Raw genomic sequence first — 9,090 nt, forward strand, 5'->3', positions numbered from 1 at the left:
CTAGTTCACCCCGTTGTACAAAGAGGGTAATGATAAATACATAGATGAGGGCTGTCCAAATGAATAGAAGGAGGTAGAATATATCATTTTTCCTTTTAGGAGAGGGGAGTGAATCAGGGGATGAGGTGGCTGTCCATGGAAGATAGAAAATATATGTCATGTTTTCACTTGGGGTTCACTTGCCCAAGCCCCCCTTTTGCAATAAAGTCAAGGCAAAGTATATTAATGGGATGGGTTGTCTAGAGAATAAGAAGGGGTAAATATATCATTCTCCCTTTTTGGGTCTACTTTACTTATCCAAGTAGTACCTGTGCATTGCATGGGAGAAAAGCAAAAGAATTTACACTACATGGGGCTGACCGGTAGAAACGAGGGAGAATCATTATTCATTAAGGATGTGGGTAAGGGTATTGCTATCAAAGCAAGGAGTAGAAAGGGGTAGTGAAATGAACGGTCCAGATTAGCAAGCGAGAGAGAAGAAGCTAAATGTGGTGGGTGTATTTACCAAAGCTTGGGGGTACTAATTTCAGCACACACACCCTCTTTAAAAAGGAAACGAATTAGGGCTTCTAGGAGGGTCTCATTTTTGCAGCCGCACAAGAGAGAGAGAGAGAGATCTGGCCCACCTCCGGCCATCTCCCTCATCTATCCGGCCAGCCACCCTTGCCTCCACCCTCACCTCCACCTCTTACTCCATCTCTACCATATCCACTACCATTTCAGCCTAATCCCACCATTACTTGCAACCACCTCCATTGATTCCGGCGAGAATCTCACCGGAATCCGACTGTGTTTACCCCATCTAACCCACTTCTAACAGACCCCATTTTCCCCTCTCATTTCTCATTTCTCATTTTCATCACCTCTATCTCACATCCCCACAACCCACTTTTCATTTCCCACAAATCTGAGCCCATCCCCTTCTTTGGAGCAGCCATCCCATCTCCATCAAACCTTACCCCATCTCTTCTTCTCCGATCGAACCCCCCCACGCCAGTCGGATCTGCGCAAACCACCATAGCCTCTTCTCACAATATCCTTTCCACCACCAGATCCCATCTTGTCACCTTCACCTTCTCTAAAACCCACATAAATCAGGAAACCCCAAAAACAGAGGAAGAGAAAAATCTGGAACGGCCATGGATCCTAGCCTCCTCCACTAACCTCCAAGCTCGTCACCGACCCCACCTTCCTCTCCATCCATTTCCACCATCAATCTAAGATCCAAACCACAAACTTCAGATCAGAATCATTTGAGCTTAAATTAGTTTATCCTGAGTTCTGATCTAGCTCATATTCACCATTTTTTAGTTCCAAGATTTTAGATCAGTGATGAACAGGAGAAATGCTTTGATCTGTTGGTTAGAAAATGAGAGGAGAAGAACTGGAGGATTTGTAGAATTATAAAGAGGTTGAGATGGAAAGCAGCGGTTCTGATCTTCGTCAATGGAAAGTTGCCGAAATTACAAATTCCATTTCAGTCACAGAAGGGAATCAAGCAGATACAGGTGATAATTTTAACTTGTCACTTTTAGTGGTTGTGATCGCATTTCTTTGGGGTAATTTTTCCTATCTGATAGCAGCAAGATTAATTTGTGAACTCGGTTGTGGTTTAATTTTGATCTTGATCGTAAAGTAAATCTATCCGGCTATGATCCATTTTGTAAGCTAATCCTTTATATAGATCGTCAATTCCTCATTATTTTGCTTGTATCAAGGATTCTTTCAATGGCCGCATGATTTCAGCCTATTTCTTCTCCTCCATTGTTTCTTTTCAGAAATTCTTCATATAGTAGTTTGTTTGGTCTTTTAAACATCTTCTCAGAATGAACTGACCTTCCCGTCTTAGTTGCCAAGGGCTGAGGCCATTCTATTATGCAGCATCGATATGCCTGTCACACAAGGAGGTGTTCGTTACAATTGCCGGGCTATATGTCTGAACAGAAAGATACTTATGATTCGGCCAAAGATGTGCCTTGCGAATGATGGAAGCTATAGGGAACTTCGGTAGTTTTCTGCTTGGAAGCATAAGGACCATCTCATGGAGTTCCAGCTCCCAAATGACATTTTTGAGGCTTGGTCACAAAAAACGGTACCTTTTGGTTATGGGCATTCAGCTTCTAGATATAGCTGTTGTTGTTGAAATCTGTGAAGAGCTTTTTATTCCTGATGGTCCACGTATTGAACTTGCATTTAGCGGTGTTGAAATATTTATGAGTGCTAATGGATGTCACCACCAACTGAGAAAGCTTGACCTTCGCCTTGATAAAATAAAAAAAAATGCTACCCTTGACTGTGGTGGGGTTTGCATGTATAGTAATCAGCAAGGATGTGACGGTAGCCGCCTTTACTATGATGGATGTTCTTGCATTGCTGTAAATGGAGATGTGGTTGCTCAAGGATCACATTTTTCCTTGGAGGATGTTGAGGTTTTGACTGTCCTAATAGACTTAGATGCTGTGCTTCCTGAATGACAGGTTGTCAGCTATTGAGGATCGAAAAGTAGCTTCAGAGAGCGAGCAGGTTACCAACCTAATGTTTCATCACTGACAGTGCCATACAAACTTTGCCAATCTTTCGACTCCCATACAATTCCTTCTAGTCCGATTAATATTCGGTATCATTCCCCTGAAGAAGAGATAGCCTTTGGAACCCTCTTCATTCAACTCTTCTTCATCCTTTCTAGCCTATGGTTTTGGGAGGTTTTACTATGTGTTCGGTTTCTTGCTTATCGTCTTGCTCCTGCTTGTTATCGTTTGTGCCAAGGTGTCTATGGTCTTGATGTACATGCAGCTCTGTGCGGAGGACTGGCGATGGTGGTGGAAAGGATTCTTTGCTTCTGGTTCCGTTGCCCTCTACGTATTCGTATATTCTATCAGCTACTTGGTGTTTGACCTCCGCAGTTTGAGTGGTCCTGTGTCAGCTCTTCTATACCTTGGCTACTCATTAGTCATGGCTCTTGCTATTATGTTATTCACTGGCACCATCGACTTTCTCATGTCTTTGTACTTTGTTCATTATCTTTTCTCGTCTGTCAAGATTGACTTGATGTTACTAAAGCAATTGGGCACGACAAATTGTCAACCCTTTGTGAATCATCAGCAGACAGTCAAGACACAAATGCGTAGGAAGAGAAGTTGCCGCTCTCCATCTTCACTCAATCCGCGACTTCTTGATTTCGTTATAAGTTCATCTGTTCTGCTGAGGGACAGTCTATTTCCATGGTTTTGGGAGCTTTTAGCTTGTTGTTACTGGTGAAGATGGTATGTAATCTCAGATCATCGAAGGCGATAGCCCAAGCCCGTTCTTAGGGGACTTGCTCAGTCCAAGTAGCAATCCCCTCTTTTATTTAGCGGGTCAGTCCAGCTTTTTATATGCCATTAGACATAGTAGCCCCTTCATTACCTTGGGGGCGATGAAGGCGCTAGCCCAAGCCCATCCTTAGGGGACTTGCTCAGTCCAAGTAGCATACCCCTCCTTTGTATGTAGGAGACTTGCCCAGTCTCATCAGATGTTTACATCATTTGCGTCTCGGAGACAAGCCTTGTCTCATATAGAGAGTTTCCCCTTTAGGAGGCTTACCTAGCCTCATGTTAGAGCGGCCTCCTCTTTTAGAGCGAGTCCGCCTTTAGAGTTGTTGTCATTCATCCTCGTTTGAGACTAACTCAGTCTTATTGGAGCCTTCAGTGCTAGGGATCTTAGATCGTTTTTATTTTTCTTGGGGCCCCAGTTACTTGTTGTGGATCGTCTCTTTGAGGCGTTAGTTGCTTGTTCGGGGTTTCCCCTTTTAGATTTAGGGCTTTGCCCTAGTTTGTGGTTGTGCTTACGTGTCCCCTTTAAGATTGAAAATATTTTAAGGTCCAGAGCATTGGAAAAGCTTTAAAATAAAAAAAAAACATTAGAAATTTGAAACTCAAAAACATTTGAAAACTTCAAAAATATCAAAAACATTTAACAAACAGAAAAATCCAAAATCATCTAAAGTGTTGAGTAGTTTTAGGAGTGTAGTAAGAGAGTTCGATTTTCGAACTACGTTGGCTTGATCCTCTCTCACGAGGTACGTAGTGCAGCTTGGGATCTTTATCTCAAGTCCAGCCAAATTTTGTAAATAAATCTTTTAACCCTTTTAAAAAATATAAAAATCTTCCAAAATATTATTTTTCGAAAAGATCTTCCTCTAGAGTTAGGACTTTGTCCTTGATAGAGAGTTTTAGAGTTAGGAGTTTGTCTTTTGTTGTGTGCTTGTTGTGTGTTTGTGTTAGAGTTAGGAGTTTGTCCTAGCTAGGAGCGCCTCCGTCCGGTGAGTTGGCGATTTACATCGCCGACTGATGACTAGGTCTAAGATGCGTTAGTCAACCCTTTGTTTTCCTTAGGAAGCACAGCTTGTAGGAACCACCTGCATTAGCTTAGGGCTAACCTGCATTTAGTTAGGGCATATAGGGTGTCCTAAAATCTACAATTCACTGGAATTTAAATAATCGTTCAAGAAGCTTTACTAATTAGTCTGGTCTTTTAGATCGAGTCTAAGATGGATGTCTAGGTGTCTTAGGCATCCTAGCTTAGAATAGACGCGAAGAACTACGTTGCCTTGATTCTCGTGGAGGCGGGGATACGTAGGCTTCTTTGGATGAATATCAGACCATCCGAGGACTCGGGCTAAATCGTTTAGAGTCTTAGGATTTGTTGTTTTGTTATGTTGTGTGTTTTGCTATGTTTTCTTACTTTCATGCGCAGATCCTATACCTTTAGCTGTAGCATGCATGTGCTTGCCTACCAGAACTTAGACACCAGTTAGGTATGTCACTCATAACCTAGTTGTGATTAAGCGACACATCTTTTATCTTACTTTATGTGCATTTATTATTTCATCCCCGAGTCATGCATGATTAGGTAGACGTTCACTCGGGGATATTTGTTCCCATTTCACATGATTTTTACCCAAACTTCTTCGAAGTTAATGAAAAATGGCATAAGAGACCAAGTGTTCGCACTCGGGCGAATTGGGGGCGCTCTTCGGACCTTCTCCATTCGTCATCAGGCACGGACCTTTTGTATCTCTGGTAATCCATTGCAAACAGAGCATTTGTTTTGGTTCCATGGCGTGTCCATGGATGGCGACTCTGAGTTATTTTCAGATATATCTTGGTTTCGAGCCTTGGCTCCGGATCAGGATGTATCTCTTTCATTTTTATATCGCCACTCATGCTATGCTGTGAGGGTGGCATCCGTTTCGAGAGTTCCTCGATAGAGCTCTCCTTTCGATGTGGAGATCCAGAGGATGTAGGGACTCGTTCCCTCGGCACCGTCCTCGGATCGGGGTCCACAGTTATACGACCTTTCTAACAAGTGGTATCAAAGCAACTAGGGAATAACTTAGGAGGCTAATAAACCAAAGATAGATCATGCGGTTACCCGCTGTGAGCCCGGATGTTTGTCCCCGCTATCCGAGGTTCCTAGTCTTTGTGTGATTTTAATAGACATAGGACTATTTTTAGAAAACAGCAGATCTGATCTACTTGCTGGATTTTTTTCGGATGAACGCTTTACATGGTTGGATAGTACACTCGAATACGAATCTAACGCATCAAGAATCATCAAAATCCGACGGGCGGATTAGGTGATATGATTTTTGAAGTTGCATGTAATTTGTTGGAATTGCCAAAATTTTAATGTGAAAATTAAAACAGGTTTTTGATTTTCACCCTGGTCAAGTTTGAAAAACCTGTAACCCAGGCATGCATTTTTCAAACAATGTCTTGGGGAGTTTGTAGCATGATCAGAACCATGATAGGTCTTTCGGATAATTGAATCCCACTCAAAATTATTTGAAAGGTCATGCTATCCAGATTATGTCCCCGGTACAGGACAAATTTTTGTTTTTCCTATCAAACAATCTTGTTTTTGCTCAAAAATTTTTATGGTGATTTCTTAGATCATATAAAATTGTTTTATGATGATTCTAATGGAAATCAGATTGGTTTTATATTAATTAAAAATTAATCAACCTATTAAAAGTACGAAATAATCGCTTAAGGTGAATATTGGGCAAAAATGGAGTTTGGACCTCAACATGTGCGCTACAAGCATAAGTTATTGTATGGTTTTATGTGCTGATGTGCAAGTGATTTATCTTCTCATTCATGGTTTGTTACACATATTGTCCGCAATGTATTAATTTTAATTTTATTTAATTGTTACACTCCCTCTGGGCAGTTGTGCGGACAACTGGTTTCCCATGGAGATTTGATCATGATGTATAGATTACCTAGGCTAGTGCAAGACACTAGGGTAGTTTATTTCATGTTCAAATAAGCTCAGTTGGTGATCGGATCGTTGATTTGGAGGCCGACGGACGGATTGAATCAACCGTGGCATGGAGATGTTTCATATGGTCTGGCAGATGATGGCGGCTCTTGATTCGACCAAGGACGGCATTATACATCAATGTTGTTGATGTACATGGCCTTATATGATAAGGCATATATATGAGTTTTGCCCCTTTAGATGATTCGCCTTGAGGTCGGTGAATTTTTCTAGTGCGAAAGTACTTAGTTGCCCAAAATTCACCCTCAGTTTGGAAATGTGGAGTCGTGGGGATACCCTTATTATAATAAAGTTAGTGGGAGTTCCCTACAACCCAAATACCAAATTGAGCCTATGGTTTGGATGAATGTGTTCATGTGATGGATGCCTTATGATTGTTTTATGCTTGTTTAATGTGCATGTTTTATTCCATTGGATGGTTGATTGCTTAAAACATGCAAGTAATGTTATATTTACACTCCCACTATAAAAATACTCTCATTATGACATTAACTTGATAAATGGAGTTCAAATTGAAAGAATTAAACTCCATAGCCTTCCATAGCCATCTAGTGGTTGGCTAGTCAAGAGAATAGAACGGTCACATGCCAAAGCAGAAGCTGATTCCATTCCCTTGGCTAGAGTAACCGTTAGATTCCAATGGGGATAAGGGAAACAAGCAAAAAATGCAAAAGTCACATGCCAAAGTAGAAGCTTTTGTAAATTTACATTGTTTTTCGAGGCAGTGGGTCTAACTTAACCAAGCAAAGGGTATTGAAGCCCAAAGGATAAACATAACACGATGCTTGGAGGCCAAAAGGAAAATTGGATATTATGTGAGACATAATGGATTAGAAGAATCCGCTTGTTCAAAGTTATGAATAGGTTTCCGATACCCATTGGAGAAATTACAAATTTTTCTTGATTCACGAGGTTGAGGGGCCCGTGAATGAGACGTGCAATGGGTGGTACCATCGTAGATCGAAAACCCAGATCCGATGAAAATATGTCATGAAATTAATGAACTTAAATTTGGTAGTCTTGCTAATGTGTGTCGCTCTTTTTTCATTGAATGTAGATCAATGGCTTCCTTCAACCCACTAGCTAGAAGTCTAGAAGATAATAAGTTAACCGGCCCTAATTACATTGACTGGAAAAAAAATTTGATGCTGGTTTTAACAGCTGTGAAAGTTTACTGGGTTCTTACCACTGCTGAACCTGAAGAGCCTACTGTCGATGCCCTACAGGCTGAAAGGGACAGGAGGCAGAAATGGACTGATGATAATGAAATGGCTAAGTGTTATATCCTTGGCTCCATGTCTAATGTGCTGCAACAGCAATATGTTGGAATGGCTACAGCCAAAGAAATAATGCTTAATCGAAAAGAATTATTTGGAGAGCAGAATCGCACAACTAGACTGATTGCGATAAAGGGCCTTGTATCCACTAAGATGGTAGAGGGAACCCCGGTCAGGGACCATATGTTAAAGATGATGGGTTTCCTTAATGAACTCGACATTTTGGGGGCCATCAAGGATACAGAAACGCAAATAAACATTGTTCTTGCTTCCCTACCAGGGTCATTCAACGAGTTTGTGATGACCTATCATATGAACAAGTTAACAATGACATTGACTGAGCTATTAAACCAACTCCAGTCAACTGAAGATCTAAAGAAGGTAAATATGAAGAGTGTCTTCTTAGCTGAAGTAATGTACCTTCAGTCTCCAAACCGAAAGGTAAGGGGAAAATAAGGGGAAAAGGCCAAGCCTCCAAGAAAAATGCTCCAGTGGTTAAGAATAAGAAAACTTTCAAGAAAAAACCAACCAAAAGCAATGATGTATGCTTCCAGTGTGGCAAGCCTGGACATTGGAAGCGGAACTGCAGGAGCTACTTAGCTAGCAAGCAGGGCGACAAGCCTTCTCAAGGTATGTCACAATTTTTTGTTGTTGAAACCAATATGATTGGTCCTGCTTTTTCCTGGTGTGTAGATACTGGTGCGACCTCACACATCTGCAATGTTTTGCAGGGGCTAAGGATAAGCAGAAGGCTGACTGATGGTGAACTCAACCTACAAGTTAGAACTGATGTAATTGTTGCAGTTCAGGCTGTGGGTGATTACTATTTGGCATTTTCTAGAGGATACTTACTATTAAAAGATTGTCTTTATGTGCCTTCTATAAGAAGGAATTTGATTTCTGTTTCTAAACTTATTTTAGATGGATATTTGGTAGATTTTAATAAAAGTTCAGTTTTTATTAAGGAGGAAAGTTCTATTATTGTGAAAGGTGCATTAGTAGATGGTTTGTATCTAATTAACGCCAAAGAGAATGTAAGTAACAATGAGAGTATTCCAAGTGTTGATGTTCCGAACCTCAAAAGGGCAAGGGACACGGTAATTCTAACTCAACTTTGGCATCTTCGATTGGGTCATATTGGTGTAGAGTGGATCACGAGGTTAGTGAAAGATGGTCCATTGGATTCTATTCAAGTGGAACCCTTTCCAACTTGTGAATCGTGTCTATAGGGTAAAATGACCAAAATTCCTTTTAAAGGCAGGAGTGGAAGAAGCGAAAGTGTGTTGGAGTTAATACATATGGATGTTTGTGGACCTCTTTCTCATCCTGTGAGAGGAGGGTTTGTCTACTTTGTGACTTTCACGGATGACCATTCAAGGTACGGATATATGTATCTAATGCGACGTAAGTCTGAGACCCTTAAAAAGTTCAAGGAGTTCAAGAATGAAGTAGAAAATCAGTTAAATAAGAAAATCAAGACTCTTCGCTC

General features: G+C 41.0%; 1 long non-coding RNA gene across 1 annotated transcript; it reads left to right on the forward strand.

The window, feature by feature from the left end:
- The first annotated feature begins 585 nt into the window (after positions 1-585).
- Positions 586-8,549, forward strand: LOC143854128 (uncharacterized). The gene is made up of 3 exons (XR_013237396.1): positions 586-1,508; positions 7,382-8,231; positions 8,333-8,549. It is a non-coding gene; the product is annotated as an uncharacterized LOC143854128 (long non-coding RNA).
- Positions 8,550-9,090: the final 541 nt, after the last annotated feature.

Source organism: Tasmannia lanceolata, unplaced genomic scaffold, assembly GCF_043159265.1.
Source record: "Tasmannia lanceolata isolate RefF3 unplaced genomic scaffold, GAP_Taslan_0.1 ptg000020l, whole genome shotgun sequence".
Lineage (NCBI taxonomy): Eukaryota > Viridiplantae > Streptophyta > Magnoliopsida > Canellales > Winteraceae > Tasmannia > Tasmannia lanceolata.